The sequence below is a fragment of the Chrysochloris asiatica genome, unplaced genomic scaffold (assembly GCF_000296735.1).
Source record: "Chrysochloris asiatica unplaced genomic scaffold, ChrAsi1.0 scaffold00019, whole genome shotgun sequence".
Taxonomy (NCBI): domain Eukaryota; kingdom Metazoa; phylum Chordata; class Mammalia; order Afrosoricida; family Chrysochloridae; genus Chrysochloris; species Chrysochloris asiatica.
In genome coordinates, this window is record NW_006408537.1 from 28,275,320 (window position 1) to 28,292,285 (window position 16,966).

The 16,966-nt window shown below is 37.8% G+C and overlaps 3 pseudogenes; 1 reads left to right on the forward strand and 2 right to left on the reverse strand.

Moving 5' to 3' along the window:
• Positions 1-8,398: 8,398 nt before the first annotated feature.
• LOC102839783 lies at positions 8,399-9,593 on the reverse strand (annotated as a pseudogene).
• Positions 9,594-11,244: 1,651 nt separating this feature from the next.
• LOC102837765 lies at positions 11,245-11,700 on the reverse strand (annotated as a pseudogene).
• A 4,186-nt stretch (positions 11,701-15,886) lies between these two features.
• LOC102837387 lies at positions 15,887-16,689 on the forward strand (annotated as a pseudogene).
• The last annotated feature ends 277 nt before the right edge of the window (positions 16,690-16,966 follow it).

Consider the following 16,966-nt stretch of genomic DNA (forward strand, 5'->3'; position numbering starts at 1 on the left):
AAAAAGCACACCAAACTATAAATATGAATCATTGCTAAGATTTCAATGTACTTATTTATTCTATTTATATACTGCCCTTTTCCCAAAATAGTTTAAGAGGGCTTTACTTCATATAAAGGTTTATTAACACAATATTATGAGTATACTGAACACAGCTGTAATTATAATTCCTGAAACTTGCTATGATGAAGTCATGGAACTATGATCTCGCCTAAGCTTATAATTGTGAGTGAACATATGTACAGGTTTATATTACTATAGTGGGATCCTCCAAAAGAATCATTCTGGAAGCATTTAAGACAAAAGAGGCCTTTCTGATCTGTTAATAAAGTAAACAATCTTTATTTTGCAAGAACAGATCATTTGTAAGGGACAAAAATGTCAGGTATTTGTGTGGTGTTGCAGCTCAGTATTTTCTTTCAAAATGAAAAAAAAAAAAAAAAAAAAAAGTTTTATGCAGTTCCCTTTATTGTCTGAATGTAAATAATTACCACTCCAGAAAAGTTTCTTCAGGCTAAGTCAGCATCATTTTAAGGCATTTTTTTCTTCTTTGAGTTTATACTAGGCCTTGAGCTGGTCTCTTGGTATATAGCACTGCTAGAATAATTGAGACATCAGTTACTAGTCAACCCTAGGTTACAGGGAAGAAAGACCACATTTCAGAGCTATTAGATGCCTAACACCCAGCTCTTACAGACTGCAGTCTGGTGAGAAAAGGGTCTGCCAATCCAAATGTCTGCACTTGTGATTCTACAAAGAGACTTTCCCTTTATATAGTCTGTGTTTGACTGTGAAAAGTGGGCAATGCAGAAATAAAACCTGAATTGATCTACTTGTTTAGGAAGCCAAATTTATAAATGAAAATACTTCACTTGACCCTTCTGACCTGTTCATCTTGTCTGTAAAACCAAAAGGAATTTAGGCTTTTCATTCTACAGTTGTTGGTTTTTTTTTAAATTTGTTTTCCTTGCTTCTGCAACTTGGCATGAGTTGTGAATTTCACAACAGAGTTGAAAAAACTAACTTTTGGTGTTAGACTCAGTCAGGGGAAAATCTGTCTAAGAATTTTCAAGGAAAAATCCTAAATGTAGCAAAATATCCATTTCTAAGAAAACATGGAAGCATGTTTCATCTAAAACATAATTCATCTAAAATTGATTCTGAGTTTCAAAAATTAAAAAAAAAAGTTCATTAAAGTATTTTTCACTCATATGCTTCTTGTTGAAAATTTGAAAACTGTAGAACAACACAAATAAATCTCTCATTATTTCATTATCTAAAAATTTGCTCTGTTAACATTTTAGTGTTTTTCTTAAATATACATATAATGTTAGCCCCCAAACCTGCTGCCATACTGGCCCTACATAGGGTTTGAAACTACAAATATTTACTGGAGCAGCAGCCTTATGTTTCTCTCTTGTAGCCAATGGTGGGTTTGAACTGCCGACTTTGTGGTTAGTAGTCCAATGCTTATTATATAGTACCATCAGGGCTCCAATATATAATTATACACACTACATATAAAACAACACTTTTATACCTTTATTTGATTTTTCAATCTATACCGAAAAAAACCTACTGCCATCAAGTTGATTCTGACTCATAGCAACCCCATAGGACACAGTAGACATGCCCACAGGGTTTCCAAGTCTGTAATCTTTACAAAAGTCAACTGCCACATTATTCTCCTACAGAGCAGTTGATGAGTTTGAACCACTGATTTTTTTGGTTTGCAGTCAAGCAATTTGATCATTGCATCACCAGGTCTCCTTGTATATTTATGGTCATGATCATTTCTTAGAAATTAATATCAAAAAGAGTCAGCATTATTTCACAAATCATTTAGTGTCTGTTATAATAAAGAATAAATGGCATTAGAAATATATTAGCTCTGGGGACTTTGCATTATTTAAAACTGCTAACAACCATATAAGTGACCTTGGAACTTGAAACACTTCTCCAGTTGAGTGTTGCAATGAGACTTTCTTTACCCTTGGTCAACAACTTGGCTGCAACCTGCTGAAAGATGTGGTTAATGTTCTTTTTCAACAATATAACTCAAATGTATCAATTCTGCTATGGTCTTTTTGTCTAACTCTCACATGCATATGAGTATATTTAAAATATCATAGCTTGGGACTGGTGCACTTTAATTTTCAAACTGATATCTTTGCTCTTGAACACTTTAAAAAGGTCTTCTGCAGATTTGCCTAGTGCATTACATCATTTGATTTCATGACTGCTGCTTCCATTACTGTTGAACAAACAAAACGAAGTTTTTGACAACTCTAGTCTTTTCTCCATTTGTAATGATGTTATTTGTTGGTAAAAAGGTGAGGATTTTTGCTTTCTTTACACTGAGGTGCTACCCATACTGAAGGATGTGGTCTTTGATCTTCATCAGTAAATATTTGATGTCCTCTTCATTTGTTGCAAGTCAGGTTGTATCATTTGCATATCACAGGTTGTTAATGAGTCTTTCTTCAATTCTGATGCCATGTTCTTCTTCTAGGTTCCCTGATTATTTTCTTAGCATACACACTGAATAAGTATGATGAAAGATTACAACCCTGGCATACTCCTTTCCTGGTTTTAAACCATTAAGTATCTCCTTCTTCTGTTTGAACGGATGCTTCTTGACCTATGTACAGCTTCTTCATGAGCACAATTAAGCATTCTGGAATACTCATTCTTTGCAATGTTATTCATAGCTTGTCATGATCCACACAATCAAAAGCCTTTTCATAGTCAGTTGTTGTTGTTGTTAAGTGCTGTCAAGTTGTTTCCGACCCATAGCGACCCTGCATACGGTTTCCAAGGAGTAGTTGGTGGGCTTTAATCACCGATCTTGTGGTTCAAACGGCTTTGCAGTCCAATGCATTAGACCATAGTACCACACCAGGACTCTTTTGCAGTCAGTAAAGCATAGGTAAGCATCTTTCTGGTATTTTCTGCTTTCAGGCAAGATCCATCTGACATCAGCAATGATATCCCTCATTTCACATCCTTGTCTGAATATACCTTGAACCTCTGGTAGTTCCTTGTCAGTGTACTATTACAGCTATCTTTTAGAATTCTTTAATAAAATTTTACTTGCATGTGATAATGATATTGTCCGATGATTTCTGCATTCCATTGGATCACGTCTCTTTGGAATGGGTACAAATGTACATCTCTTCCAGATTTATTTACCATCTATATTGCTACTTATTGAATTATGTTAATTGTATGGAATCCTGGTGTGGCATTGTAGGCTAAACACTGGACTATCAGCCAGGATGTTGGCAGTTCAATTCCACCAGCAGCAACCAAGTCGATGGCACTTAACAACCACACAAAAATAACAATTATAGTTACAAAATATCATTGATTGTAATATGCATCTAATATCAGACACATTAAAATGTGGGAAAAATGTGCAGTTTAAGATAAATTAATTCCTGTGAGATATACAATAAACTTTAACTCCCTAATTCGGTATTTGTCCTTGGTACCTGAGAGATAATTTCTAATACTTTGAAATTTCATGTTTGTTTGGAATCTTTGTGATGCTAATGAGGTGACATGTTGAGTTGATGCTGGTCATGCCAAAGAGAACCAATATTTTTTCAATTTCAGGGGGCAGAGGCCACTCAGAGGTTGAGTTCAATCATAAGGGCAATGATTCACGAATCATGACTATGCTATATGCCATAATTAAATTTCTGGATTCTGAAGCTTGATGAGCTTCTTGGTTAGTGAATGACATTGGAGTTTGGGAAGACAACATTTTTCTGTTTGGAATATGGAAGACCCATGCTGAGGGCCTTACCAGACCTCACCCTATTCAGCTCCTCATTTGTATTCTATTTGTGTTAAAATAAAGCTCTGATATTAAGTATAGCATTTCAGTGAGTTCTGTGAGTCATTCAAGTAAATTCTCTTACCCAAGGGGGCAGTTGGAACCTCCCAATTTTAACCAGCAATTTAGAATTTATAGGGAATTTGCAGATCATCAAACTATGGCTAATATCCTGAGTTGTTTTTAGGTGCCATTGAGTCATAATGACCTTATGCACAGCAGAATAAAAAAACTGCCCAATCCTGGGCCAACCTTACTACTGTTGCCGCACTTGTGTCCATTGATGCTGCCAGTTGGCCAATCCATCTCATTGGGGTCTTCCTCTTTTTATCTGACCCTCCACCTTACCAAAAATGATATCATTCTCCAATGACTGGCCCCTCCTGACAATATGTCCAAAGTGTGAAAGATGAAGTTTAGCCATCTTGGCCTCCAAGGAGCATTCTGGCTGCACTTCTTCCAGAACTGATCTATTGATTCTTTTGGCCGCCTGTGGCACTTTCAATACTCTCCTCCAACACCATAACTAAAAAGCATCAATTCTTCCACAGTCTTCCTTATTCACTGTCCAGCTTTTGCATGCATATGAGGTTATTGAAAATACCATGGCTTGGGTCAGGCGCACCTTAGTCCTCAAGCTGACATCTTTGCTCTTCAACACTTTAAAAAGGTCTTGTGCAGCAGATTTGCCTATTGCAATATGTTGTTTGATTTCTTGACTGCTGCTTCCGTGAGTGTTGATAGTTGAACCAAGAAGAATGAGGTCCTTGACAACATCAATTTTTTTCTCTGTTGATAAGAATGTTGTTTATTGGTCCAGTGATGAACATTTTGTTTTCTTTACATTGACATGTAATCCACACTGAAGGCTGTGCTCTTTGATCTTCATCAGTAAATGTTTTAAGTCCTCTTCACATTCAGCAAGCAAGGTTGTATCATCTGTGTATCACAGGTTGTTAATGAGTCTTCCTCCAATCCTGATGCCACGTTTTTCTTCATATAAACCAGCTTCTTGGATTATTTGCTCAGTATACAGGTTGAATAAATATGGTGAAAGAATACAACCTTGTCACACACCATTCTTAATTTTAAACCAGTGTTCCCATGTTCTGTTAGAACAACTGCTTCTTGGTCCATGTACAGATCCCTCATGAGCACAATTAAGTGTTCCGGAAGACTCATACTTTGCAATGTTGTTCATAGCTTGTCAAGATCCACACAATCGAAAGCCTTTGCATAGTCAATAAAACACAGGTAAACATCTTTCTGATATTATTTGCTTTCAGCCAAGATCCATCAGACATCATCAGCAATGATATCCCTTGTTCCACGACCTCTTCTGAATCTGGCTTGAACCTCTGGAAGGTCGCTGTCAATGTATGCTTGCAGCCGTTTCTGTATTACCTTCAGGAAAACTTTACTCACATAGGATATCAAAGAGATTGTCTGATGATTTCTGCATTCCATTGGGTCTCCTCTATTTGGAATAGGCACAAATACAGATCTCTTCCAATCAGTCAGCCATATAGTTGTCTTCCAAATTTCTTGGCAGAGATGAGTGAGTGCCTCCTGTGCCTACTCACTTCTTTGAAAGATTTCAATTTTTATTCCATCAATTCCTGGTGCCACTCATCTGTCAGTTTGTCATACTGTGGTGGCTCGTTGGTTGCTGTGATTCTGAAAGTTATGCCACCGGTATTTTAAAAACCAGCAGGGTCACCCATGGTGAATAGGTTTCAGATGAGCTTCCAGATGAAGACAGACTAGGAAGAAAGAGTGATGAACTACTTCCGAATATTTAATCAATGAAAACCTTATGAATAGCAGAGAAAAAATATCTTGAGAAGGCAGTGGAAATCCCTGAACTTTTGGACAGTATGTAAGAAGGGTGTAATGAATACTTCTAAGCTGGTGGCTGGTGTTTGAAGTCTTTTGAAGACTTTTATCATCTGGAGAACTGTTCCTTTTAATTTATTAGGTCTGATCTAGCTCTGGTGATTAGGGTAAGAGGAAAAAAACTGCATTTATAGTCAGTGCCAGATAAATGATTTGGAGTTAGTTGATGTGTGTTGGAGAACATAGACACACAGACATAGTCAGACATAGACACTTAGGCAGCACCCGGAAAGATCACCTATTTCTATTTAGTAGCGTGGAAGCCCACTCCTGTTGTAAGAACACTAACTGGCTCAAGCGAGAAAGGCTCACTTCAAAGGGGGCACCATAATGATTTTTTTTTTTCCAGTTACCAAAGATCTGTTCAATTATTTTAAGATTCTAGGAAAGTATACATACACAAAAACCAGCAAGTTATTGATAAATGAGTTATAATTGGCTTCAGAATACTTCTGCTTATATTTACCGAGCTCTAGTAGAGTAGTGGTTATGAATCGGGCTGCTAACCTCAAGTTCGGCACTTCGAAACTACCAGCTGTTCCGTGGAACAAAGATGAGGCTTTCTGCTCCCATAAAGATTTGCAGCCTCAGAAACCCTATGCAGGGTCACTATGAGTTGGAACCGACTCCACAGTACTTAACAACAACAGCAACATACTGTTTTAGGAGTCCTGGTGTGGCTCTGTGGGTTAATGCGCCAGACTGCAAAGCCGTTTGAACTGTAGGGTCGGCGGTTCAAACTCACCAGCTGCTCCTCGGGAACCCTGTACAGGGTCGCTATGGGTCGGAACCGACTCGATGGTACTTCACAAAAACAACAACATAGTGTTTTAAAATTTTTTTAGGGCACTATGCACTTAAAAAAAACTGAGCTGCTCATCAAATAGACGTTATTTCTAAGGGTGTCTCTTTAGAAGTCCAATCAGAGTGGTAGATATGGAAGGGATGAGTAACCAAGACAAAAATGTTGAGCTGATATCAGTGTAAAGTAACGACGTTTTGTGTATTTTTCAATAATTCAACCTCACATTGTCTGCTTGATATCAGAGCATGCTTATTTTCTACTTAATGTAGCTTTTCCAAGTATTAAACTCATCTTTAAAAGATCTGTAGACTCTTGCTTGCTATTAGAGTCACAAAAGTGAAATTCATTAAAAATTTAAGAAACCCTGGCAATTAGTCCAGTATAAACATATCCCATAATAAATGGCTTTAGATGTCAGTAATAGCTGCAAAAGTCAAGAGCTTCAACATTCTTCTGATGTTACTGTGTATCTTTTTTCCTCACGGCACTCTTGAATGCAGCAATGCTTTTGACTGTGGCTTAGATTGAGAGTATTTAATAATAACTTTGATTATTTTACCAGTTTTAGGTCTTACTGTATCTTCAGAGTAAATATTCAAGTGACCACAAGCGAGTAACTTAAAATTTTACTATGACGTTCTAACACTGTCACATGAAGAAAAATGTTCCAAACAATCTTCATTAAATTATATTTTTAATATAATTAGAGGTTTTTTTTTTAATGTTTTTGTAATTAGAAACTGAAAATTGTCATGTGTACCTCAAATTATGGTATCTAAAGTTTGGTGCTAAGAGAAGCCTCGTTTTTATGCATGTAGTATTGACTAGATTAGTCTACAAGATGGAGATTTTAAGTTGGGACAGTTCCTTAAAAAAAAAACTTTATGTGTTCTGATGAATCCGTATTGACTCAAATGTAAGTGAAAATCTGTATTGTTCTCACAGACCAATTCTATGAGTGCATTACAACAAACTAACTGCTGAAACAAAATGAATTGCTTGTCAAAGTTTAAGAGTTAAGGCCTCTAGGAAATCATTTATCCTAATTCTCTCAGCCCTTTAATAAATGAGGGGACTAGTTGGACAAGCTCAGTGACCTGCCCACAGACATTCAGCAGTTAGAGACAGGGCTACAACTCATGTCTCTTTATGCTACAAAACTGAGGTGTTTATTACATTGCTGAATAGAAGTACTTTTCTTCCCTCTCCTCTAACCTAAACACCATTCATGTTTTGCTTAGATCACTGGGATAATTTTAAAGGCTCCCAGACATAAGTCATTTTCACTTGCTTATTTAATCATACACAAGTCTTACAAAAATACTTGAATTTGAACACCCATTTCTCCCATACTTAACTATACAGTATAGAACCTGGTTGGAAAAAAAACAAAAAGGAGAGCAAGACCATTATAAAACAAACTGGCAGGGATTTGGACGGCAGTGATTATCAAGAGTCTGAAGGAATTCTCCTAACTAGAGAACCTGATCTAACAAACATGTACATCATACATCATCTGCAGCTCACTTTTGTGACAAAATGACAATTGCTAACAGCAGTATGGACAGAACCACATTTAAGCTCAAGTTCCATTTACAGAAGTTCAAGGAAAGCAAGTGCTGTCAGGAAATATACCATTAGCCCCTGCCCCTTAAATCACCATCCACCACTGAATTCCTTTATATGAGGATCTCACGGAATATCAGGTGAATTAAAAAAAAATACTAAGATCAGGTTGAGAGTTTTCTGCTTGGTTTACATAATTGAGCTAATCAATTTAGGCTGGAAAGACAAATTTTCTCTGGTTTCTACAGGTACCAATTAGATCCTATGAACATTTGAAGAGAAAATATCCATTATTTCTTTTCTTTCTTGAGATATGCTTTTTCCCCTCCTCCTTTAAAAGGCTTGCAGTACTTCGCTTCCACCTGAGCCAGAAAACTGTCCATTTCCTTTTGCTGATCCTTTTGTCTGCTCTGAATGGCCTCTTTCAAGTTATCCATTCCTTCATCAAGCCCTAACCCCTTCTGCTGATTTCTGCTTCTTTAGCCTCCTCCTGAGCCTTACTTTTCCTTGCATTCATCTTTTGCTTCGAATCTTTGACAAAGATTTTATAGGATGGGACCTCTCCAGCGTCAATGGCTTGTTGAATGGCATTCCTTATTCTGGGTTCCTCTGTGTACTGCACACACAACACAGATTCCACGATCTGATCCATGCCACCCTTGAAATCCAGGTAGGCCTGTTTGATATCATCCAACTCTTGTGCTGAACCTTTGTATGTCTTTTCAATAGCTTGAATGCCTTCTAAAGATATCTTTTGAAAGAGTAACCTCCAATACGTCTCCCAGTCTCATTCCTGTGTGAGCTCAGAGGAGTCCTAGTCCACGACGCCCTGCTCATCATACACCACCCTCAGCTCTTAGTCACTTAAAACCGAGTAGGCTTTCCCGAGGATCTGGAAACCGCTGGTGGCATCCTCCTTGTCGTCCTCTCCTACCTGGTCTGGATGTACCTGCAGGGACACCCAAAGGTGGGAGGTGATGAACACGTCTTAGCACAGCTCCAACAGCCCCAACTCTGGTATGCTACTTGAGCAAGCAGAGGACTTGGTGAAAACAGCGGGTCCCAACAATATAGCTAGAGCCCAGGACCGCTCCCTTTTCCCACAAAAAAAGCGTAGGGCCCATAGTGATGTTATGATAACTTGTAATAGGAATAGTTGGCAGAGTTCTCTAAGCAATGGAAGTAGCAGAATCATAACAACTTTGAATCTCGAGTGCTGCACTATGGCTTTGGAGTACATATGGAAGGGTTGAGGGCTTGTTAGCATTATAAACCCATAACCTGTCTTGTTGCTGTTGTTAAGTGCCATCAAGTTGGCTCTGACTCATAGCAACCCTGTCTGGTAAGCATGAACCTCTGACCTTGTGGTTCAAACTAATCTTGCTGTTCAGCATATTAACCCACAGTACCACACCAGGACTCCTTAACCTATCTTGAGTAACATTCATTTAAGACAGTAAAGATGATTTCTAACATACCTTTCATTGGTTAACAATGTCTTTAGCATTTATTTGATAATGAACATTTTAAGATTTAAGTCACTTTGTCTGAAGGAACAGAGTCCTGATTAAGGTCACAAGTAGCAATTAACCACTTCTGGAGCACAAATTAAAAGAGAAACCCCACCTCATTCTAAATACATATTCTATAATTTAGACTAAAATATTTTAAAGTAAATTGCTACTTAATAATTTTAAAATGCTTTATTTTTCCAAAATAAACTTATCTAGAAAGAAACTCATATCACTTATACATAGAAAAGGCACAATAATTACTATAAATAGAAATCACAAGTAATAATAAGAGAAATGCATTAAATCAATTCTAGGTACCATTGCCTAAGTAAGCCTCAAAACTTGAGACTAATCTCTCCTTTAAAAAAATGAAAAAGACTATCTAGTGATGCTATTTACCTTGAACTAATCAAAAAGGGGAAGGAGCTCTGGTAGTGTTACGAATCGGGCTGCTCATCTCATGGTCAGCAGTTCGAAACTACCAGCTGTTCCTCGGGAGAAAGATGAGACTTTCTGCTTCCGTAAAGATTTACAGCCTCGGAAACCCTGTACAGAGCCGCTAAGAGTCGGAAGTGACTCCACCGCACAAGTCAACAACAACAACATCAATCAAAAAGGGGAGAACAGAAGAGGACACAGACACATTATTCCCTTTGACAGCTATGAAGTGTTATTTAATGGCCTGTAAGTGCATTGCAGAGTACTGGTATGGCACTGCCAGTTAATGCATTGGACTGCAAAGTCAGTTTGAACTGCAAGTCCGGTGGTTCAAGCTCACCAGCCACTCCTTGGAAACCCTATACATGATTGCTATGAGTCAGAACTGATTTGATGGCACTTAACAACAACAACAGCAGCAGGTGTATTATAGGTTTTAGGCCCTGCAATTTAAGAAAAAATGGATTCAATTATTTCAAAGTCCCTGACAGGTCTAAATTCTTTGACATACAATTTTTGTTATCCTTTTGCAAAGATGTGAGTGGAAATGTATGTCATCTTGGAAAATAGTACATAGGTCATCAGCATCTTGAGTAAATTAGTGTCTGTAAATACTTAAACTAGTGAAGTATTTATTTTTCTAATGGTCTCATTAATAAATGAGAACATTATAAGCAATTACACTAGTTTTCCTCATAGTACTCATATTATGCATTTATAACATTTATGTTAGAGACTTTTAAGCTGTATTAAAATGTAGGCTCAAGTTTTCTATTCTTAGAAAAGATAGCTCACTAACAGTTAATGTGCTCAGCTGCTAACCAAAAGGCGTTAACCAACCTATAAAGCACAGTTCAACTCTGACACTTACGGAATCACCGTGAGTCAGAACTGATGACAACTTTTAAACATTTTTAAAATGTATTTCAGAGTCTTCAGTTATCTGCTAAGCACTTTTTGTTCTTTTACCTGGCAGTGATGATATAGTAGTATCTGATACTATTTTATTTATTTAATTTTTTTGAGCACAAACAACAAGTTTATTTGGTGGATGCTGCTTGCAAGCATTATCCAAGAGAGAGAATCTGGGAAAGGTGCTGTGACAGCCAAGGAGGCCTTCAGGGCTAGATAACAGTCTCACACAGGAAAGGCACAGGACTCTGGGGACCCAGGAAAGGCTGCCCTCAGCCATTCAGGACCATCCAGACAAGCTCTTCATTGTTAATAAAACCATTGTTCTCCTCGTGCCCAGTCACCAACATCTCTAGTTCTTCCTCTGTCATCTTCTCACCCAGTGTGTCAAGGACATGCCGGATTTCAGCGCCCATGACAGTGCCATCCCCTTCCTTGTCAAACACCCGAAGTCCTTCAACATAGTCCTCATAGGTGCCCTGGTCCTTGTTCTTAGCCACAGTCTGCAGCATGGGCAGGAAATGCTCAAAATCCAGCACCTTCACATTCATCTCATCACTCTTGGGCTTCCCCAGGAAGTTGAGCACCTCAGCATTGGTGAGGTTCTGGCCCAAGGCCCTCATCATGTCCCCACACTGACTGTACAGGATCTTGCAATCACCTGTTCTGTAAAACAGCTGGAAGGTCTCCTTCAACTCTGCTGTCTGGTCTTCAGTGAAGTCACACATCTTGACTGCTCAGGTCTGGGGACCTTTACCTGCAGTAATGGTGATACTATTTTATTTTTGCCATATCTGTACTGATGTCCATTTTCTTTGTGATGTAGTTTTACAGGGTATCTGCATTCTTCTCAATCCACTGCAGAAGGGCATTATCATTTAGGTAACTCCTAGGAGCAAAATATAAAATATGTTCTGGTGCCTTATATCAACGTTGTATACAACTCTGACTTGTACATTTCTAATAATGGAATATGAAGTTTAGGAATAGATATTATTATTATTAGATATGGTTTCTTGCATTTTCCACCATTTGTTTGGAAGCATCCTCAGCTAAACATCTTATTGTTGTTGTTATTGTTATTGATAGGTTCCATTGAGCAAATTCTGACTCAAAACGACTTTATGCACAATGGAGCAAAACAACGCCCAGTACTGTACCAGCTTCACAATTGCTACGTTTCAGCCTATTGTTGATGCCACTGTGCCAATGAGTGTCTTCCTCTTTTTCACTGATCCTCCACCTTATCAAGCATGATAGTCTTTTCTAGAGAGTGGTCCTTTCTAACAACTTGTCCGAAATACAAGAGATGAAGTCTCACCAGCCTTTCTTCTAAGGAACATTCTGGCTGTACTTCTTCCAACACAGATTTATTTGTTCTTCTGGCAATTCATGGTTCTTTCAGTATTCTTCACCAACACCATAATGCAAATACATCTATTCTTCTCCAGTTTTCCTTATTCATAGTCTAACTCTCATATACATTTGAGGCAATTGAAAAGATCCTGGCTTAAGTCAGGTACATCTTAGTTTTCAAAGTGTTATCTTTGCTTTTTAGCAATGTAAAGAGGTCTTTTGCAGAAGATTTTCTAATGTAGTAATCACTTTATTTCATTTGCATTTTATTAATTTGGCTAAATATTTTAAAGGGAAAATCTATTTGAATTTTTTAAAAGAATTATTGAGCAGCCTAGTTAAATTTCTTTCATACATTTGAACAAAAATTGTTGTTACATGCCATCAAGTTGGTTTCAACTCATAATGCCATGTATAGGGTTTCCAAGGAGCAGTGAGTAACTTTGAACCATCAACCTTGCAGTGCAAACCGACCTTGAGATTGAGTGCTTATCCTACAGTGCCATACTAGTACTCCTGAACAAGCATAAAAAGGGTCAAATCTTGGTATTTCTATTAGAGTTGTATTGTTGTCGTTGTTGTCAGGTGCCATCGAGTCAGAACCGACTCATAGCGACCCCATGCACAGCAGAACAAAACAATGTCCAATCTTGGGCCAACCTCACTATTGCTGCCACACTTGAGTCCATCAATGATACCACCTGGCCGATCCATCTCATTGGGGGTCTTCCTCTTTTTCTCCGACACTCCATCTTACCAAGCATGATATCTTTCTCCAGATACTGTTCCCTCCTGACGATATGTCCAAAGTATGAGAGACAAAGTTTAGCCAGCTTGGCCTCCAAGGAGCACTCTGGCTGCACTTCTTCCAAAACAGATCTATTGGTTCTTTTGGCAGTCCATGTGTTAGCAACTGGTAAAGTTTATCTCTTGTTGGAACTTCTAATCCCCATAGTCTTACGCTTCATTTTAATATTTTTTGAAGTTTAAATATCTTGACGAGTCCTGACGTGGTCTTGTAGAATAAACAGCGGACTGCTAACTGGAAGATTGATGGTTCAAACCCACGAACAACTACTTGGAAATCCTATACAGGGTCACCATGAATCAGAATTGACTCGATGGCGCTTAACAACAGCAACACAAATCTTTTGAAGATTTAAACCTTTGAAATTTAATATTGAAACTAGCTTTTGTTTGTCTTTAATATTATAGATCCTACTCCAAGGAGCATGTTTTCCTAGCACTCTAACTAAATATTAATTACTAAGTGTATTGCATCAGAGTGTAAAGGGACAAGATATAATATCACAAATGCAGGCAAAGGTAAAATGAGCAATTCATTGGTGGAGCTTTCTTTAAAGCTTTTCCAGCTCCTGAGTGGCACTTACTTCTGTTTGTTGATAGTCTATGGAGTTGTAGTGGTTACGAATTGGGCTGCTAACCTGAAGGTCGGCAGTTAGAAACTACCAGCGGTTCCATGGAAGAAAGATGAGGTGTTCTGCTCCTGTAAAGATTTATAGCCTCGGAAACCCTGTGCAGGATTACTATGAGTCGGAACCGACTCCATGGTACTTAACAGTAACAATAACATGGAGTCCTGGTGTGGTGCTGCAGGATAATGTACTGAACTGCAAGGTCACTGGTTCAAACCCACCAGCCACTCCTTGGAAACTTTACATAGGGTTGCTAAGAGTCAGAACCAACTCCATGGCACTTAACAACAACAACAAATGCCTCCAAACTTCACTTCTATCCACCAATATTTATACATTCTGAGTCTCACTTTCACATGGACTAGTATGATAGTTTAAACATCTCTGAGGTATTAGCTATTGACAGCTATGAATTTCCTCAAAGGCAGCAGTGTAGTTTGACAACTGTTTTTTATCCAGTCCAGACGAGTGACCAATAGCAAGAATCTTGGCACTAAGGCAAATAAGTGACAAAGAGCTTTTTGTTGTAAATTGTAGGTTGTTTTGGTCCTCTTCAAACCACTCCACGCAAAGGGCTCAGCATAACCCAGATTCTATCTGAGGTAGAATATAATTTTTCATTATATAGTTTTTATTCACTCTGCTAACAAAGCTTTTTCATGCAAAAGAATGTGTTTCTCATTGCGGTGCAGGCATGCCAAGTCTGAAATTTAAAATCCAAAACATACTGTATTATCTGAGAGCAAATAAAGCTTTGGAAAATATTATCTGATGGAAAATTACTAGATTGCTTTATTTTTCTGGTGCCTAAGTATATTTTTCTTTAAATATTTATCAGCTAATCATTTTGAAGCTTTAGAGAAATCAATAATAATTTGGGAAAACTTATGAACTATTACAAACAGTAACAGCAGGGATGATAACCTGGGACATTTATATGCATATCTATTTCACTGACTTTAATGCTGTTACAAATGTTTGATTTTCTAAATCCATATAATTTATTTAGTGTTTTGTTTTACATTGAGATATGCAATGGGTAAAAATTAAAACCACTGTATGATATTAATCTTGTGTCAATTGTTTCACCTTGGCAGCTATGAGATTTGATGTTTGAACCAATGAATTACTGGGTATATATAAAAATTATTTTACATATATGTAGTAACTTTTATTAGTGCACAGTAGTTGTATTTTTAACTTCAGTGGTTCTTATCTTTTACAAGTCCTAAGGTGAAAAGGACTTGTTCTGAGATATAACCAATTCAAACACTCGAGACAGACAGTGGACAGTGTATTGGTTAACAACACGGATTCTACATTCAAACAACTAAACTAGATCCACTATTCACTTATGGGAGTCATTTAATTTCAGCAGCTTTAGTTGTAAAACTAAAATAATAACAGGCCTGCTATGAAAATTAGGTATGTAAAGTTATCTGTGGCATATAGATAACAGGGTTCCTGACACGTAGAAGGTCTACAACTAAGGCTGAATTATATACAAACTGTTAACCACAATGTTGGAGGTTCAAATCCACCAACTGCTCCTTGGAAACCCTATAAGGTTGCTATGAGTCAGATAGAACTCAATGGCACTTAGCAACAACAACAAAAATTTTTAATTTTAGGAAATTAAAATGATCTAGTAGATGCTGGTTTTGTGAATGGGTTAGTGCTTGATAGAATTAATGGTGGTAATTCCAGATTTGCTAACATAAATTTTCTATATATATGTCACAGATATTTTCCCCATGTAACAGCTGGGTGAGTTTGAACCATCAACCTTTCAGTTAGTAGTTTAATGCTAACTTTTGTGTCACCAGGAACCCCTCTAGCTTATAAATGCCACTTCCCTTTCTCAAGGCTCTTAGTCTGTAGATTTCAAAGTAATGCAAAGAGAACTCTGCAATTGAGGATATTTGACCAATAAGGCTCTCCCATTAGAACTTCCCTAAATCAATTTGTAACATTGTTTTAATATAAATCATCCCTGTTGCCATTGCTACAATAGTTATAGCAAAGTTGTAACCAGAAGCTTATTCATCCATTGCAGATATGCCCCTTAAATTTTCCATTTAATAAATGGCACTTAGTTCTCTTTCCCATCTTGCAAGATAAGATGGTGGGTGAAAAGACTAACAAGCCAGCTACCAAGGAGAAGCCTGAAGTCAAGAAAGTAAATCTAAAAAGGTTAACCTCGAAGGCAAAAAAACTCAGGAAGGGGAAATCCTACTGTACCTGAAATCCTGTCTTAATCAGAAGAATTGGGACTTATTCCCAATGAGCCACATATTCCAAAAAGGCCATGTACAAGAGGAAGTAATCCGCTGCTAAATCCATGGATGAAAATAAGGCTCTTGCTATTGCCATAAAGCGAGTTGGTGATGACAAGAATAGTGGTACCCGAGTGGTCAAACTATGCAAAATGCCTATGTATTACCCTACAGGCGATATGCCATGGAAGCTGTTGAGCTACAGAAAAACCCCTTCAGTCAGCATGTCAGAAGACTGGGGTCCAGCATCACTCTTGGAACCATTCTGGTCATCCTCACTTGGAGCCATCAAGAGAAGAAAGTGGTTTTCCTGAAGCAACTGGCCAGTGGCTTGCTTCTTGTGACCGGACCACTGTCCCTCAACCTGAAACTTGTCATCACCATCTCCACCAAAATTGGTTTCAGTGGTGTGAAGCTTCCGAAACATCTCACAGATGCTTACTTCAAGAAAAAAGAAGCTGCAGTTGCCCAGATAGCTCTTTGACAATGAGGAAGAGAAATACAAGATTGTAGAGCAGTGCAAGCGGATCAAAAAGCTGTGGATTCACAAAGTACGTCAAAAATCAAAGCCATTCCCTAGCACCAAGGCTACCTGTGTGATGTGCTTGCTTTTACAAATGGAATTTGTCCTTACAAACTGATGTTCTAGATTACTTTCAAAGAGCCTTACTAAATGGCTGATATGTTAAAAATAATATAACAATAATAAATAACACTTAAAAGCTTTCCACTCTAACTACCAATCTATTTTTACCTGAATGCCACAATGGCCATTTGTGGTTGGAGACTCACAGATGCTGTTGAAATTATATGACTCTCAAAAAGCAAAGATTACAAGTAAGTGTATAAATATATATGGAGTGCAAACCACAAGATTGGTAGTTTAAACCCACCAGCTGCTCCTCTGAAACCCTATGCAGGATCAC